Source organism: Galeopterus variegatus, unplaced genomic scaffold, assembly GCF_000696425.1.
Source record: "Galeopterus variegatus unplaced genomic scaffold, G_variegatus-3.0.2 Scaffold111, whole genome shotgun sequence".
Lineage (NCBI taxonomy): Eukaryota > Metazoa > Chordata > Mammalia > Dermoptera > Cynocephalidae > Galeopterus > Galeopterus variegatus.
This window is the reverse complement of record NW_007726222.1, coordinates 330,845-350,002: the sequence shown is the minus strand read 5'-3', so window position 1 is coordinate 350,002 and position 19,158 is coordinate 330,845. Positions and strand designations below refer to the sequence as shown.

Genomic DNA, 19,158 nt, shown 5'->3' with positions numbered 1-19,158 from the left:
TGACTGGTAAGGGGATCTTAACCCTTGACTTGGTGTTGTCAATACCACGCTCTCTCAAGTGAGCCACGGCCCAGCCGCCCTGGTTTGCATTTTTAACAAGAAACATTTTTTCCATAATTAAAGTATACACTTTAAATGGGGATTAAGTTTTAAATTTAATGTGTGAAGCAAAAATCGCATGCAATCAATACTGCCCTGGAAAGTTCTTCTGAAAGTCCACAAAGTTCATGATAAATGATTTGGGGTACACCGTTCTCTTTCTAAAACAGTGCGGCACAGACAGCTGTGTTTCCTACAGCTTCAGCACAGATCCCTGTTTCTGGAACTGAGCAGCAGTAAACCAGTTGGCTTACGTGGGGAGCAAGTTTTATTAAAAATGTATGGCTGGTTTTTTATTTTTTATTGTTGATCTTTTTTTTTTTGCCAACCACGTATGGTCATATTCACATTAAGTGTTATTTTTTAAAAAATGACTATGAGACAGAGACTTCTGGTGACCTCAGTCTAGGTCCCACTACTCCTCTGCTTTTCCACATCGAGCTGCCTGTTCTAGCTGGGGGGCTGCCTGAGACCCTTTGTTTCTGTACCAACAGAGAAGAGACCTTTCAAGAGCCTGGATGTGTGGCAACAGGCCAGGCAGCTCAGGGAAAATTAAGTAACTTGTATTAAGTAACTTGGATTGAATTATGTCCCCCCAAAACTAGTGAAGCTTGAATTGCCTCCCAAGTTTTACGTATTAGAAACTTGGTCCCTACTGTGACTGTTAAGAGGGTGGGAAATCCTATTATGGTGACTGAAAGGTGGAGCCTTGAACAGGTGATTAGATTGTAGGATCATGTCTCAGGGAATGGATTAAAAGTGGTGGTCAGGGGCGTGGTTCTGAGGGCTTTAAAAAGAGAAGGAATAAGAAGCTCTCTCTCTTGGTCTCTCTGCTTCCACCATCTTGCAATGTGAGACCCCTGGGTCACTGTTGCCACCACCAGATGGACTTCGGACTTCCCAGCCTCAGAAACTGTAAGCAATAAATTTTGTTTTTCTTTATAAATAACCCCATCTCAGGTATTTCTGTTATAGCAACACAAGAAGGACTAATACATAACTCCTGTATGGTAAGTTGTACTGGGTCTTTCCCCGAAAGGGCAAGGAACTCTGCCACTGGCCCAGGCCTTGGCCACTTTCCAGGACAGGTATACAGGAACCAAGGACAGGCCCGCATAAATGATGAGAAACTTCCAGTTCTACAAAAAGCCAGGGGGACAAGTATTCTAGGCAGGGGGAACAGCAAGTGAGTAATCCCTTGGAATGTTGGAGCAAAACCAAGAAGGGCAGGGAGCTGGGGTTGATGCAGAGGACAATGGTGGGAAAGGGGTGGGAGGGCAGCGGGCAGATCTGGAGGACCTGCGGGTCTGGATTTTACTCTTTGGCAGCCTTGAGGAGTTTTGAAGCTAGGGAGGAATTTGATCTATTTACATTTTTTAAAAGAAGCTTCTGATAAATGGTTATTACTATTTGCTAATCTGATACATGAACAACTGAATCTTATTGTAGTTTTTTTTTTTTTTTTTTTTTTTTTTAAAGATGACCGGTAAGGGGATCTCAACCCTTGGCTTGGTGTTGTCAGCACCACGCCCAGCCAGTGAGTGAACCGGCCATCCCTGTAAGGGATCCGAACCCGTGGCCTTGGTGTTATCAGCACCGCACTCTCCCGAGTGAGCCACAGGCCGGCCCTTATTGTAGTTTTAACTTGCATTTTTCTCATTGAGTGACGTAGGGCATCTTGTCATATGGTTTAGCGGCATTTCTGTTTCCTTTTGTGTGTGTGAATTGTCTATAGTCTTTGTCCGTTTTCTGTCTTTTGCTGGTTGACTTGAATCTTACACAGTTAAAGAGATGAGCCCATTGCGATAGGAGTGGCAGTTCTTTCCCCAGTTTGTCATATATCTTTTAACTGTTTATGGTGATTTCTTCTCCCTGCAGATTTTATTTTCGTATCATTGGATTTACCAGTCTTTAAAATAAAAAAGAAATACAAACCGGAGAGAGATTTGAGCAAAATGGCCCAGCAAATTGGATTTTATTAGTCGTTTGCCAACGGTGGCTTAAGTTTTTACTACCATTTTTTAAACTTCCTTTAAATCAGAGGGTATGCCTCTCAGAAGAATATGCCCTTGTCTAAAGCATGTTTATATCATGCCTTTGACACTTTGTTTTTCTACAAATTCGAGATCTCATGCTCTGATCTCTTCTTCCCACAGGACAGAGTGGGCAGACCCCAGATTCTTTCAGAAGTGTTTCCCTGAGGCTGGGGCATAACAATTCACGTCTTCCACATTTTGGCTCATCAAGTTGTGGGGGAAATTAGGTGGGCAGGAGTATAGGGGGCTCAGATTCCTAAGAGGAGGAGGTGGGTGGGGCGCAGAAAAGGAATTTGAGCTGGAAAAGGTTAAAGAACTTGCCCCAGGTCACACTGCAGACTGTTTGCGGAAGCAGAATTCGAACCCAAGCCTGACTCCAGAGCTGAGAGCTCACCACCTCCTTACGACAGCGGCACAAAGGTGCCTCCTCTCCCTTCCAGTCCGCAGCAGCCCGCGCTCGGCCGTGGAGCGGCGACAGCAGCCACACCCCCGGCTTCTCCCGCCAGTCAGAGGTCGGGGGCTCGGCGTCCTCCTTGGCTCTGAGCCCGCGGCGCGTCCAGCCCTCCTTCCCAGCGCCCCAAGCTCAGGACTCCCGAAGTCCCCGACCCCCTCCCTTTCTGAGCATCGCCAAGTTTGCTTCCAAGCAAGGCCGGAACTGGCCGCGAGCAGCTCTCGGGCCAGGCGACCAGCCTCCCTGCGCCAGCGGCGAGAGTAAACGGCAACAGAGCCGCCACTTCACGGGTGCCTGCTGCGTGCCAGGCGCTTTACTCCACCGCTCTGGATGTCCCCGACCAACGGACCCCCAGGAATTATTGTCCTCGTTACAGAGACGAGGGAGCTGCAGCTGCTGCTCAGGAAAGTTGGATGACACGCTGGAGCTCACAAAGCTAATAATAATACTAGCTGACATACGACTGAGTGACTCCTATGTTCCAGGCACAGGTCTGCGTACAAGCACCATCCCGCAGATCTCCCAATGTCCCTAAAAGAAGGTACCATTATTATTCCCATCCTACGGATAAGGAAACCGAGGCTGGGCGCCTTCCCCAAGGTCACCCAGCCAGCGAGTGACGGATCTTGGACCTAAACCCCGGCGAGGTGACTCGGGAAGCAGTTTTGTGTGCTGGCTCCACTACGCAGAGAAGCGGCGGGCTTCGAACCCAGGTTCCAGGCGCCGGCCTCCAACGCCCCGGGGGGCTGCACGCAAACCACCCAGCTAGGACCGCCACCGTCCGCAGAGAGGAAGTCCCGGGCCGGGACCGGACCCACGCCGGGAGCGCTGGCTGGGACGAGTGCGGGCCTCACGGAGTCCGCGCGGCCGCAGCTCGGCCCCCGGCCCCCGCGCGCCGCTCCCCAGGAGCAGGAGAGTACTCACCATAAAAGACAGGGCGAGCGCCTGCCCCGGAGGAATTTCCAGCGCGGGCAGGTCCGGGACTCCGGGGAGAGGCGTCTGCTGCCGCCGCCGCCCACTCAGGGGCGCCCGAGCGACCCGGCAGATGCCGGCTCCCTCCCCAGGGCCAGAGGCGCGTCTTCGCGGCGGGTGCCCCGCGGCGTGGCCTGGAGTTGGGAGCGTTCTTGGCGAAGTTGGCGCTCGGGCGCGGCGAGAGGGCGCCGGGCGCACCCTCCCTCCCTCACGCACTCATTCATGCGCGCGGGTCCGCCCCCATTCATTCAAGCGCGCCTGCAGCGCCAGGGCGGGGGCCCCTGAGCTGGAGGAGACGCCCACAGTCACCGCGCAGCTTTGGTGCCTTTACTCAACGCACGTGGGAAATAGCAGCCGGAGGGAAGAGGAAGGTTTCATATCCCCTTCCTCAGACACACACATGTCCACACTTTGTTATCTAGAACAGGCTCCAACTCGCCTTCTAAAGTCCGATCGCATGCCGCACCTGCTTCACGGAGGCGCCGGCGGAGGGTCGCTTCGTCGCGAGCTGCCGCTGAGAGACAGGGGCGAGGGCGTGGTCGGAGCAGAGGCCGGGAAGGTGCTCCTGGTATCCGCGTTTCCCTGGGGAAGCTGAAAGTTCCTGGTCTGGGTACCCTCGTCTGTCATCGCAGAGTTGACTTCAGGGCCATTCCACAGTGGACTGACCCCATCCCTCTCAGGCACCAGGCGAGGAGTCCAGATGCAGAGCACCCGTTTCATCAGGGACACAGAAGACACCGAAAGATGATCGAACCCTGTGAGGGAAATGTTTTGAGGGAGGCTCTGGGCTAATTTCCCAGACTGAGAAGGGAGATCTGGGAATGTTTCCTAGTGGAGGTGGCTACATGAATTAGCTCCTGGAGGCAGGGGACAGGATGGTCACCGGGGTAGGTACCAGCCACAGCACAGAGCCTGTGGTATGTCTGGAGAGTGAGCAGAAGCTGGTAAGAGGAAGCTGGAGGAATAGACAGTGCCTAGGGTCCTGGGGACCATCCAGACAGCTTGGCCTTTCCCCAAGATCAGTTGAGAAGACCTTTAACCAGGGTAGTGGCCTTGTCAGATTTGCATTCCAGAAAGATCTCAGCAAGAGTAGATGGATGGATGGAGTAAACCAGCTTGGAAGTTACTGTACCAGTCCAAGCAAAAGATGATGCCTTATGAACCAGGAGAGCTGTGGTGGCCAAGAAGGGTGTACTGACCAAGTGTTTATTGTACTCATTCTACTGTTTCATCATTGTCGGTCTGCATTTTCTGTTCCCTTCCTGAAACTGTGAAAACTGTGAACCTCTGGACGGCAAGTATGTGTGTCTTATACATCTCCTGATGCCCTGTGCCAGCACGGAACAGATGCTGAATAAATGTGATCTGAACTGGCCTAAGTGCCCGCATTCACACTTACTTTCTTTGCTGGCATCTGCTTCCTACCCCCTATCTAGAAGCTCCTGGAGCACCTATTCTGCAAGCTTTTGGGGGGTCATGGACATGGTTTGGGGACAAGAAAAGAAAATTTGAAGAAGGAAGGTCAAAAGCAAAGGGAAGCTTAAAGAAGATTTTTAAGCTGATGGCTTCTCTATTGTTTCTCTACCTAGACCCCAACCCAGTCAGGCTAATGGGGGGGGCCCCCATTTCTTCCCCTCCTTGCTGGGAAACATCACAGCAGCTTCAAGGACAAGGTGGGGAGGGAGCAGTGGCCACAATTTAAGAAGTTAACTTCCCCCTTTTCTTGGGAGCTCCACATAGGTTCACCCACTATGCTTTTGGGCACAAGGGAAGTGGACATAACAGGATCTCCAAACATCCCTGTAGGTCCCCCAATCCCCCAGCACCTGGATAAACTACTTGCCATTTTGAGAGAGCCAGGATGAGCTGGCTATTAAACTCTTTCGATAGAGGTTGGCAGGCTCTAGGATGGTCCCCAGTGATCCCTGCTCCTGGTACTCACACCCTTGTGTCACCCCCGCCCTTAAGTGTGGGCTGGACTTACTGACTGGCTTCTCACAAATAGAATACAATAGAAGTGATGGGATGTCCCTTCCAAGATTAGGATACGAAGACTGTGGCTTCTGTTTTGGGCAGGCACTCTCTCTCTTGCTGTCTTTTGGGATTGCCTCCCTGAGGGAAGGCAGCTGTCATGTCCTTAGGCAGGTGTGAGGAGAGGCCCACCTGGTGAGGCACTGAGGCCTGCCAACAACCACGTGCGTGAGCTTGGAAGAAGCTCCCTCCAGCTGAGCCTTCATATCAGACTAGTGCTGTCTGACACCTTGACTACAACTTCATGAGAGACCTTGAATCAGAGGCACCCAACTAGGCTGTGCCCAGATTCCTGACCCATGGAAACTGTAAGATAATAAATGTTTGCTGTTTTAAGCTGCTAAATGTTGGAGTAATTTGTTATGCATCAATAGATAACTAATACAGGAGGTTCTTAACTGTACAAGAGTGATTCTAAAAATAAACCCTCAGAGAACTAGCCACAGTCTCACTCCAAAGAGTGCACGTTATTTCATGGGTGTAGTCAGGCAGACCTGGGCTTAAATCTCAACTCAGACTCTTTGGGTCTTAGCTTTATCATTTGTAAAATAAAAACAGAAGAATTTCCTCATAGTAAGATTATGTACTGTAACTTGTTACACAGTAGGTGCACACTAAATCTTTTTTCTTCTACTTCTCACCAGAAGACCAAGATCTGCAGCACTCTTGGAATCTTTGGGCCAAAGCGAAGTTATGCCTGGGGCAGAAGATCTAGTAGGGGATGCTGGAGTCGGGGGTCCAGACCCCTTTTTATAAAGCAAAGCTGTGAACCCCACGGAGCTTGCTTTACAATCTACTTACCAGGTTTTGTTTTTTTTTTTAAAGATGGCCGGTAAGTAGATCTTAACCCTTGGCTTGGTGTTGTCAGCACCACGCTCAGCCAGTGAGAGAACTGGCCATCCCTGTACTGGATCCAAACCCAGGGCCTTGGTGTTCTCAGCACCGCACTCTCCCGAGTGAGCCATGGGCCGGCCCTACTTACCAGGTTTTAGCTATTGAAAACTTGCATTCCTTCTCTGTTTGCAGAAGTACTAAACTGTGGTCATACAGAAGTGGAGGAAAAGCCCTCAGTTCTAAGAAATTTCGGAGCTTGAAGCTTACTTCAAGGAGGTGCAGGCAGGGCCAGAGACCCGCATCTCTTGTGCCTGCCCTTCAGGAGCAGCCCTGACTGAGCCCTGAAGACAGGGTGGTGCCTGCTGCCCATCATGTACTCAGCTCTGGCTCCTGTGCTCTTCACCTCTACTCTGTTGCCAGGGCTGTCTTCATAAAGGGTTGTTTTCTCAATGGACTCTGGCTCTTGCCTATTCCTCTAGTTTCACCTCCCTGCATCTAGGCGCTGGAGTAGGCCACTTGGGGCCCTCTGATCTCCTCCAGTGCAACAAGCTGTTTCTCCCTGACACAGGCCTTTGCACATGCTGACCTTTCTCCCTGCAACTAACTTTGCCCAGGTAACTCTGACTCATCCTTCAGCCCCTGCCTGTATGCATTTCATCTCCTCCAGGAAGCCTTCCTGGCACCCCAAGCTTGGCATACTGCCCTCCTGTGTGCATCCTCAGGCCTGTGCTTCCCTCTTTCATGGCCCCAATCCCACTGCTGCTGTTGCCTGTTTTCTTGCCCTCCACTCCAAGATATGAGCACTTCAAGGGAAAGCTGTCCTTTCCACCTTATAGCCTTTTCACCCCCACCTACATTTTCATCTTGCTACTTTTTCAAAGCGTAATGCTCCACAGTCTTCCCAAGTAGCCCAGGCTGGGTTAGGGGCCCCTTCTCTGAGCCCTGCAGCACCTTGTTGCCTTACCTCTGCAATAGCACCTTGAAAACTCTTTGAGAACTGTCAGACTCCTGCATCAGACAGTGACTCTTTGGGGCAGGACTGTTTCTGATTCATCCCAGTGCTCCTGGCACCCAGCCTAGGGCATGGTATATAGCAGAACAGCCAATAAGGGTTTATGGAATGAATGATTAAAGGCAAAGTAGAGGAAGGAAAGACAACAGTTGGAAGGGAGGAAGGCCAGCTCCATTGCCTCTCTATCTCTTTCCTTCTTTCTTTCATTTAAGGCATTGAATAAGAATTGAATTAATCAAAGTCCCTGGTTCATGACATACTGTTATCATTAGCCCATGCATGGCCCTTATTTATTTATGCATTTATGCATAACATAATGAATACCCATGAACCCACCACCCAACCCAAGTTGTAGAACATTTCCTACACTGTGTGCTTCTTTCGTATACACCTTTTTGCCTCTCCTTCACACAAAACCACTATCCTGATTGTTATGGTTTGCATATCCTTGGGTTATTTTTTTCAGATTTTACATATAGTTAATATATGTATACATTATCTTATTTTTACTTTTTTTTAAACTTTATTAAAAGGCACTATACTGAATATTGTTTCCTAGGATTTACTATTTGGACTCAACAAGATTCATCCATGTTGATTCATGAAATTGTAGCTCATTCATTTTTTTTTTTTTTAAAGATGACCGGTAAGGGGATCTTAACCCTTGACTTGGTGTTGTCAGCACCACACTCACCCAGTGAGTGAACCGGCCATCCCTATATATGGGATCCGAACCCATGGCCTTGGTGTTATCAGCACCGCACTCTACCGAGTAAGCCATGGGCCGGCCCGTAGCTCATTCATTTTCATGCCTCTATTATAGTTCATTGGGTGAAAATACGTGATTTATTTTTCCATGCTCCTTCCGTACGCATTTTGATTGATTCTATTTTGGGCTATTATGAACAGAGCTGCTACAAACATTCTATAGAGGTCACCTGGTGCATCTGTGCTAATGTTTTCTTGGGTCAATTCTTGGGAGTGGAATTGTTAAATCTTGGTGTCCTCTTCATCACTATCTAACATGGGTCAGCCCATCAAATTGAAGTGCTAAAAACTGTTTCAAACCAACCACAAAACAGGGAGGGTCATTTGCACCAAAGGTAATTTGCATCATTCACAGGAGACTAAAGTGATTGACGCAGGGATGTCCAACTACATTTCCTTGGAATCATTTGCATTCTGACTGGGCTGCAGATTCCAGCCCATTCCATCCCCATCCTATTGCCCTTTACTTCTTAGATAATTAGAGTTAGTGGGGCCCAGAGGTCTCAGCACCCCAGCAGGCTCTGGAAAACACCTGAGTTAGTTTGTAGTAAGAATGAAGACAGGTAAGGCTCTGTGATAGAGAGACCCAAATTCATCCAGTGAGCATTGAACTTGGTGTAGGACATTAAGGAAACACACACACACACACACACACACACACACACGCATGCACAGAAGCTTGGAGAGTAATTGTAATAAAACTCTCTGGTACACTGAGATGAGGTGGCAGGATGGGTGTGGCAGATCACACATTGCAGGATTTTAATCTGTTTAATTAATTTCTATAATCCTCATTTTTCTCTTATGTAAAATGAGGGTGATAATATCTATAAAGTGTGAGGATTAAAGGAGATGATGTATATGAGGATACTTCAGAAAGTTCATAGAAAAATAGAATTAAGAAATAATACTAATCTTTCCATGAAATTTTGAAAGTATCCTGTATAAATGTTTATCTTTTAAGCTGTGATCTTGCACAAGTTACCAAATGTATGGGAGGTTCAGTTTCCAATCTGTAAAATGGAACTAATAAAAGTGCCTCCCTCTAGTGGCACTTGCCACTTTTGGACATCAAGCAGCTGAACCACCTTCCTAAGCTCAGGAAATTCCCCACTGCATGAATCTGGGTAGGAAGCAGAGTCACTTTCAGCTAGCGAGCATCCAGCACTCAGTCATAACTCCCAGATCTCTCAAAAACCCTCTTCATATTTTGTTCTTGATAAAATCAAATCAACAAAGTCCCTTCATTTCCTAGGCTCCCGAGCCACTAGATGCAGATGTGATGTAGAGTCTGACAATCAGACTCACCAATCTGATTCAGAAGTAAGCCACCTGAGGAGACTCTCTAGGCCCAGGGCATCCATTCTGGCTGTGTGGGGAAGTAGAGGCAGCACTTTTCTGGGATCAGTGGCCACTGATGATGCGATACACAAAATTTTAATACAGTGGTATCTGTAGAGATGTCACCTCTCTTGTTCCTGATATTGATAATTTGAGTTTCTTCTCTCTGTTCCTGTGCAGTCTGGTTAACACTTATGAATTTTATTGATATTCTCAAAGAATCAGTGTATGGTATCATGTATTTTCTGTGTTTTTCTGGTTTGTTTCAATGATTTTTTTCCCTCTAATCTTTATCATTTCCTTCTGCTTACTTTGGGATCCACCTGCTCTTCCTTTTCTATTTTCTTAAGGTGGAAGCTAAGATCATTGACATGACACCATTTTTCTTGGGTAATATTGGTGTTCAGGGCTATAAATTTTTTTCTAAGTATTATCTTAGCTGCCTCCCACAAATTTTGCTATGTTGCGTTTTCATTTTCTTTCAATTCAAAATACTTTGTAATTAAAAAAAAAAATCTGTTCTTTGACTCATAGATTACTTAGAATTGTTTTATTTTGTTTACAAATATTTGGAGATTTCCACACATCATTTTGGTATTGATTTCTAACTTAATTCTCTTGTGGTCAGAGAGCATTCTTTGTCAGATTTCAATAGTTTTAAATTTATTGAAAGTTATTTTTCTGGCTCAGAATACACAGTAGTTGATCTCTGTAAGTGTTTTGGGTGCATTTGGAAAGAATGTGTATTCTGCCGTTGTTGGGTGGAGGGTCTGGAAGTGGCAATGAAGTCAAGTGGGTTGTGTCATTCAAGTCTTCTGCATCCTTACTGATTTTCTGCCTACTTGTTCTGTCCATTATTGAGAGAAGGATGCTGAAATCTATGATTGTCCTTATGGATTTGTCTGCTTTTCCTTTCAGTTCCATCTTTTTTTTTTTATAATTTAGAATTTTATTATTCCAATGTAAACAGCGCTAGTGGATTATCATAACACAGCTTTGCTACTTTCGCCTTCATTTTCTACAATCATAATTCTTATCTGCAGTGCTATACCATTTCTTCCTTCCTATAATAAGCACTGGACAGCCATGTAAGACTGCTTAGTTTGTAAACAAAAAATTAAAGCTCAGAATGCATATAGGATATCATTTAACATTTCCATTCTATAGTGCATCAAATGTTGTTTATAAAGCTTTTGTTCTTCCCCCAAAACCAAAAAATATATGAAAAACCACACCTGTTTTCAGCCAGAAAATGTTAAGAGGACAAAATCTTATAACTGAAATATTTTAGAAATCGTGTATTGTGATTTTTTGACTGAATTTATCAATTGCTTGCTTCATAAATCCATACATGCATCCAAGCATATGTGTTTATGGTTATCTACCTGCCCACATTTACTATGTAAGGCAATCAAGTAAATTTTATGCTCTTCATATGAAAATTCTTCTGACAACAAACTATTTCTACAACAGCCCTAAATCCCGAAAAAGTTGTCTTAATAACCTGTGTAGAAAGGTGCATAGCTATTTCTAAAAAGTAAGACTACTCACCAAAACATGCTTTGTCGGGAAAACTAATCAATGCACTTGAATAAACCCCCAATACTTTATTTTTATTAAAATTAGACCAACTTAACTAAACATTGTCTAGACTTAAAGTATAACATTAAACTATTTGATTCCAGAAAATGTCAAAAATTATTTGACCATAACATGAAAAGCAAACACTTCCTCCTTGTCCCTTACATCAAAAAAGGACTGGTTGGACCAATGTGATCAATATAACTGCATATGTATTAATCAATCTTAACATTTCCATTCATTAACGTTTTATCTTTAACATATAAAGCTGCAATGAATTAAATTGTGTCCTTCCAAAGTTTAATGTGTTGGAGGCGTGGTCCCCACTGTGACAGCATTAAGAAGGTGGGAAATCCTATTATGGTAATTGAAAGGGGGAGCCTTGAAGAGGGGATTAAGTTGATAGTTTAATGGTGGTGGTGGGCTTTGTTCTGATGTCTTTAAAAGAAGAGCACATGAGATGTTCTCTCTCTCTGCTCTGCCATTTTCTGCTATGTGGTTCCCTGCATCACTGATCACCATCAAAGAAAGCTCTCACCAGATGTGCTGCCTGGACTTGGGACTTCTCAGTCTCAGAAACTGCAAGCAATAAATTTTGTTTTCTTTATAAATCACCCAGTCCCAGTTCCAGGTACTTTGTTATAAGCAACAGAAACAAACTAGTACAAAAGCCTTGTATGCAATTTCCTTGCAAAAGCTTCCTCCCAAAAGATTTAAGCACAAAACACTAGGCAGACATTCTTCAAAGTTTTTTTTCACTAACTTCAGGTAAAATTTCCACAAGTGTTTTCTCATCAATTTACTATCTTTGTTTGGTTCCCACGACAGTAGTACCAGAAGATTTGTGGGGTGGGGAGAAGAGGCCACTTTAAGAAGCACTGTGTTTACCCATCTTCCACAAGGCCACACAGTTGGGCATCTGATTGTTCAACAAAACAAAGCTTTAATAGCATCCAGGAGGGCAGACAGGCAAACCAGAGTGCAGACACTCTCCATTTGTCAAAATCAGACCCATGAAACCCTACTCCATACAGATATAAGAGGTACCAAATTCGTCTTTTCTTTTTCTGTTGCTGCAACACTTTTCTTCTTTTAATTATCATATTATGTAGTTTCTCAAGTCCTTCCTTTAGTCCATCTCCTATGATTGCATAGGTAGGCTACAAATGCCAGGGAGGTGATAAGCTCAGTTCACCCTTTGCTAACAATGTCTCCATTTCCGAGGGAGACAATGACTTCCTGTGGTCTTGTTTGTCAGCAACTGTAACTACAGGAACTCCTTGATTTTCTCATATCTTCATTATTTTATGGTTCAGTTTTGGCTCCTTCTATCCTTTGGACATCCACAGAGTCCACAACAAACACAATGCCATCTGTGCATCTATATATGACTTCCACTGTGGCCTTAATTTCTCCTGACCACCCACATCCCAGAAGTGAAAAGTGACTGTTTTTGAATTTCCTGAAATTACCCTAATTTTCTCAGTGTTAAATCCTTTGGTAGGTACAGTATTTACAAATTCATCTAACTGCAGCCTATATAAGATGGTTGTCTCTCCCTCACAGTCCAAACCTTGAGTTACAATGTGGAAGGACTGAAATGCAGGCAGGCTGGGCAGCATAGAAGTCTGGTCTGATAGCCCATTCCCCATTTCCAGCTGCAAATAAGTGTCCCAAATTGAAATGCTTTCTTCTTACTGCTTTAGAACTTCTCTTCCTAGGTGATCCCACTAGACTGACTAGCTATCCTTCCCGTGTCCTGACTCACTGTCTCTCTCAGCTGCTGGAAGATGTGCTGATTCCTGTCTGTGGGCACTGGTAAGGCCTGCCCGTCAGCAAGGGATGAGACTCCACTTGCAGGGGTGCCAGGTGGGTGCCGCACGCCAGGTTGCCCTCAGTTCCATTGGTTTTTGTTTCAGGTATTTTGAAGCTTTGTTTTAGGTATGTATACTTTTGGTTTGTTATGTCTTTTTATGAAAACATTTGTGCCTGCTAATACTCATTGCTCTGAAATCTACTTTGTTTGATATTAATATTAACCACTCTAGATTATTTTTATTATTTTTTAATTTTATTTTTGGTAGCAGGACACTGTGAGAATCCCCACCCTTGATCTTGGTGTTTACATTCTTTTTAAAATTAGTGTTAGCAAGATATATCTTTTCCCATCCTTTCACTTTTAACCTATATGTGTCCTTGTATTTAAAATGGGTTTCTTATAGAAACATATTATACAGCATATCATTGTGACTTGATTTGATATGATTGGGTAATCGCTGCCTTTTGATTGGGATATTTAGACTATTATATTACATTTAATGTGATTATTGATATGGTTGGATTTAAGTTTACTGTCTTGCTATTTGTCATGTAATTGTCCCATCTGTTCTTTGTCACTTTTTTCCCTCTTTTTTCTGCCTTTTTCTGATTACTTTTTTATAAGTCCATCTTATTCTCTTTGTTCGTTTATTGGCTATAAGTCATTGTTGTGTTATTTTAGTGGTTGCTTTAGGGTTTATACAGTATACATCTTTAACTCATCACAGTCTACCTCCAAGTAACATTATACCTTTTCATGCCAGTACAAGAACTTTACATAAGTATATTTCCATTTCTCCCCTCTGACCTTTGTATATAGTTGTCATACACTTTACTTCTACATATGTTATAAACTCCTTAATACATTGTTATTTTTGCTCTAAAGAGTCAATCATCTTTTAAAGAGACTGAAATACTAATTTTAAAGTTGCTATATCTATCCACATAGTTACCATTTCCAATTTTTTTTATTCCTTTGTGTAGATCCACATTTTCATCTGGTACAATTTCTCTTCAGCCTGAAAGATTTCCTTTTAACATTTCTTATAGGATAGTTTTGATAGTAGTAAATTAGTTCAGCTTTTGTATGTCTGAAAAAGTTTTATTTTGCTTTCATTTTTAAATGATATTTTTTGTTGATAAAGAATTCTAGGTTGATGGAATTTTTTTTTCTTTTAAAAAAAATTTTCAATTTTTTTTTTAAATTTATTGTAACAAAATTGATAGTACATATCTGTGGGGGAATTTTTTTTTCAGCTCTTTGATGCTGCTGCTTCATTGTCCCTTCTGTTTCTACAAACAATCTGCTATCCTCCTCATCTCCCTTCTTCTGTAAAGTGTTCTCTCCTTCCCCCGGCTGCCTTTAACATGTTTTTTTCTTTTTCCTTTTTTAATAAAGATGACCGGTAAGGGGATCTGAACCCGTGGCCTTGGTGTTGTCAGCACCACGCTCTCCCGAGTGAGCCACGGGCTGGCCCTTTTTCTGTGGTTTTAATCCATGTGATTATTATGTGTCTTGGTGTCTTTTTGTTTGTCTGTTTGCTTCTTGTACTTTTTTTTTTTTTTTTCCTTTTTGTCTTTTTTCGTGTCCGGCAATGGATCGCACCCCTCGGCGCTGCGCCCGCACCTGGCTCAGCCAGTGAGCGGGAACCGGTCTGTTTGTGGGATCCGAACCCTCGGCAGGAGCGCAGCCACGCTCCCAAGCGGCGCACTGTAGCAGTGCGCCACCGGGCCGGCCCTGCTTCTTGTACTTTTGTTGAGCTTTACAGATCTGTGGGTTTACAGTTTTCATCAATGGGAAATATTTTGGCCATTATTTCTTAAAATATTTTCCTACCCCTTCCATTTTCTTCAAAGACTCCAATTACATATACATGTAGGCTGCCTGAAGTTGTCCTGCAGTACATTAAAAAACTTTTTTTTTATCTATGTGTGCTTCATTTTATTTACTTTTTTGATATGATTGGGTAATCTTATTTTTTTTTAACAAGGCATTTGACATTTTCCACAGTTTCTATTTTCATGTCTTCAAGTTCACTATTCCTTCCTTCTGCAATGTCTAATCTGGTATTAATCCTATCCTGTGTATTTTTTATCTCAGACATTGCAGTTTTATCTCTAAAAATTCAACTTGGGCCTTTTTATATCTTCTATGCCTTTACTTAACGTGTTCAATTTTTCTTCTAGCTTCTTGAACATATGGTATACAGTCATAAAACTTTTAAAAATGTCCTTGTCTACAGAGATTCTATTATCTCTGTCATTTCTGGGTCACTTTCAGTTGATGACATTTTCTCCTCCTTTTGGCTTCTGTATAACTGCTTCTTTGCATGCCACCTGGTAACTTTCTCCCACTATGGAGCAAGATCCTTAGTAGTCCACTAAATGTCCACTCTGGCTGGTGGGACTTGGCACTATTCCTGGTCCTCTGTGAGCTCCACAGATCATTCCCTCTAATCTGTTTTGGTTATTTTTTTTCCAGGCCTTGGATAATTTCCTGTCATGCACATGTTGATCTGTACTCAGCTCAATCATCAAGGGGGACCCTTTGCAATTCTCTATGCTCCTCTGTCTGTGTAGCCTTTTCCTTTACCTGAAAATTCTGCCCTGCAAGTCTTAGTTGCCTTGGCCTCCCTGCTCTCAGCTTCATATTCCCAAATCAAGGAGATTGCCTAGCTCTGCCTGGTTTCCCCTTTTTTGTATCTGAAAACTCTGTCCAGGTCAGAGGCTGGGTCAGTTGCGGGGTTTATCAGGCTGGTTTTCCATCTCTCAGAGATCACTGTCCTTCATTGCCTATTGTCTAACATCTTGAGAATCATTGTTTTATATGTTTTGTCTGTTTTTTCAGTTTTTTCCAGATGGGAGGGCACATCCAGATTCTGTTTTTCCATCTTGGCTGGAAGTAGAAGTTTTCCTTTTGCACTTCCTTTTGCACACAGACAGAGTAATTTCCTGATGTTTACAATGGAGAATGCTGGGTGAAACACGATTAATGTGAGGATTAAATGAGAGCACACATGTAAAATGCTTAGGACAGTGCAAGCACAGAGCAAGTGTTCAATTAATGTTGATGTATTAACTTTTGCTGTGGCAACAGACACGTTCCACATCTCAGTGGCTTACAATAACAAACCTTTCTAGCTCCTGGATCTGCTGGTCTACTGGTCTGCTTAACTTTGTCATGCCTCAGCTCCGCTTGGCTTACCTTGAGCACTAGGCTGTCACATTTTGGGACCCATCTGAGATATGCTGTTCTCATGGTAGAAGACAAGAGCATGAGACCAAATAAACCATCAGAATGCACTTAATGTTTCTGCTCTGATGTGGTGTCTATTGCATCCTCTCATATGCCATTGGCCAAAGCAGGTGAGTCACATGATCATGAAAATTGACAGGGTACAGGAGGAGGGACGATTCATTCATAATGGGCTGGAAGGCCATGGAGCCAGGTTGATCATAAGAATGCAGTTTGAGGGTGAACAGTATCAGTGGGCTGGGCATTGAGGGGATAACTGAATTACTTTCTCAATCTTCCATGTGCCATTTCTATCTTGAGTGCCCCAATCTTTATCCCTTATCATTGGTGCAGAACAAGGGCCTGGGGCCAAAGCTCCCATGATGCATCTGAGAAAATCAGGCCTTTCCTGAAATTATAGACCGTCTTGTAATAGATATTCTTCTATATTATTTAACTACCATGTGGTTTGACGATGAAGGAACTCAGGTTTTCCAAGTGCCTACTCTGTGCTAGGTCCCTTACATGTAGTAGTGACTTTAAATCTCATGACAACCTAATGATGTGGGTACTGGTGGCTCTGTTTTATAGGCAAAAGAACAGAGGTGCGGAGAGGCCAAGTGACTTTAAGGCCACAGAGATAGTAAGTGGCAGAGCTGCTTATTTTGGGTCCTTAGGGGGATTTTAGGTTCCTAGAAAGTGGGGACCATATCTTATACTTCTTTGTATCAACCACAAAATCCAATATAGAAACTGGGCACTGGGTAGGTATTTAAAAACATTTATTAATTTTTCTTTATAAAGAGAGAAGCAGGTAGCTCAATGCTGCTTGAGTCCTGAAAGAAATACTGGGTGTGGGGTTGGAGAAAGTATTGTTCCTCCTTGCTCTCGTTCCTCTGCTGGTCTAGTCCTCGTAGCTGGCAGATGGTGGATTAGGCTGTGGCAACTGGGGGGCCGAGAAGATACATAGAGACATAGGGCTTTGTCAAGGCACAGAAGTAAATCCATGGGAGTCACAGAGGGAGAAGGGTGCCTGTGATCTTGGCTTTCATTTGTCATTATTTCATCAAAGGCTCATAATATCTTTCAGGCACAGTATTTCTTACCCATATTTAACAGCATAGCATCACACAGCAATAAATAACAGAGCTGGAATTTAAATACAGGTATAGCTGACTCTTAAGCCCTGACTGCTGCCTCTGTACCCGCTACTAACACAGAGAGCACCTGCCCTGCTGAGAAGAGGCCAGGTCAAGCCAACAGAGAGGACAGCTGGCTTCGAGCGCTTGGGGAATTAATACCTGGGGATACATTCCACCCACACGGCTGAAAGTTGCCCACTTCACGCTACCTGATTTATTGCCACTTGAGGCTTTTTTGTCAGCTATTACTTGTGTGGTAGTCAAGCATTTCATCTTTTTCATTGAATTATCTTATATGTCCTTGACATAGTTGCTCATTCCCTCTGAAAATTAAGTGGTTTAAGACGAAAACTGCAATTACAATGCCATCTACTAAAAGGATCTGGGATTCCTGTAGCGTTAAAAGGAATATGTAATTGCCAATTAAAGAAAAGCATGCTATTGGCCAAAACCATTGATTAGAAGTAAATTTGGAAAGAGTTCTCTGAGTAACATCATGGACAGGCTCACATCCTTTCTCCTAGAGCCAAAGTGACTGTGTGAGGCTCAGAAAGGTTAATAACGTGTTCAGGGCCACACAGCTAGTACTCTCTTGACACTGGAAAATGTACACTTGAAAGACAAAGTGCATGGAGACTGGAGTGTGCAAGACTCTAGAAGGGCTCAGCTGACTTCATGGGCAATATAACTGGTAGCAGGCTCCCCCAGTGCAGACCTTTATCACCTCTCCCCAGACCTTAGCAGTCTAGTCTTCTCTTCCTCTCCTCAGTCCCTCCCTGCTGTGTTCTCCAAATAACACCAGGGTGATGTGGCCATCACTCTTGGTTGCCCACTGAAAAGCCTCCTTCATCTCTTTTACGTTAACAGATGATGTTTTTAAACTTAGTCTAGTAGCAGTATACTCAGCCTCAGAAGAAAACTCCTGACAGGTCTCAGCCATTTCTGGTGATTTCATTTCCCTTTACCAGTGATTGATCCAGAAGTAATCAAGTGACCCAATCTTGATCAATGAAACTTAAGGGAAAGTCTACCAGGGCTTCCTGGGGAAGATTTTCTCTCTCGATAGGAGGTCCATCCTGGAGAAAGGTGAAAACTCCACTTGTTCTTGCCCTTTTTTCCAGCTTGGAGCATTACTCTGTAAGAATATGATCCTGAAGCTGTAGACACCTCTCAAGCATGAAGACAAGGCTAAAAGAACCATACAGGGGCTGGCCGGTTAGCTCAGTAGCTTAGAGAGTGGCACCCAGAGCACCAAGGTCCAGGGTTCACATCTTTCTCTACTTGAGCCATTGACAATGGAGTAGTCTATTATTTTCAGTCAAAATGATTCCTTCTTAGGATAATGTTTCCTACAAAAAAGTGATTCCTAGTTGTTACCATAATCATGCTAACTAATAATCTAGCCATGTTACTGCCTTGCTAAAAAATTCCTTGATTGGTTTCTCATTGAATAAAAGACAAACTTTTTGACTTGACATAAAGGTCCTCCATGAATGAATGAATTTCCTAGCTCTTGACTTAACTCCTTTCTCACTTCTCTTGAATCCCAAGTAAAAAGGCTGTCCTGTCTACGCTCCTTTTTCGTGGGGGATACATTCCAAGACCCTCAGTGGATGCCTGAAACCGTGGATAGTGCCAAACCCTCTATATACATGTTTTTTTCCTATACATACGTACCTGTGATAAAGTTTAATTTATAAATTAGGCACAGTAGGTTATAAACAGCAATAATTAATAATAAAATAGAACAGTCATAACAATGCCTACATGATACAATGAGGTGAGCTGAATGGTCTAGACACTGTGTCATGGCATTAGCCTATTGACCTCCTGATGAT

General features: G+C 43.9%; 1 protein-coding gene and 1 pseudogene across 1 annotated transcript in view; both read right to left on the bottom strand.

Moving 5' to 3' along the window:
- The window catches only part of SPSB4 (splA/ryanodine receptor domain and SOCS box containing 4), an 82,830-nt gene extending 79,159 nt beyond the window's left edge, over positions 1 to 3,671 (bottom strand). Inside the window, exon 1 of the mRNA XM_008586653.1 lies at positions 3,511 to 3,671. The gene's annotated coding sequence lies outside the window, so the exon portion shown is untranslated. The remainder of the gene's footprint in view (positions 1 to 3,510) is intronic.
- Positions 3,672 to 4,000: 329 nt separating this feature from the next.
- LOC103602299 lies at positions 4,001 to 12,777 on the bottom strand (annotated as a pseudogene).
- Between the last annotated feature and the right edge of the window lie 6,381 nt (positions 12,778 to 19,158).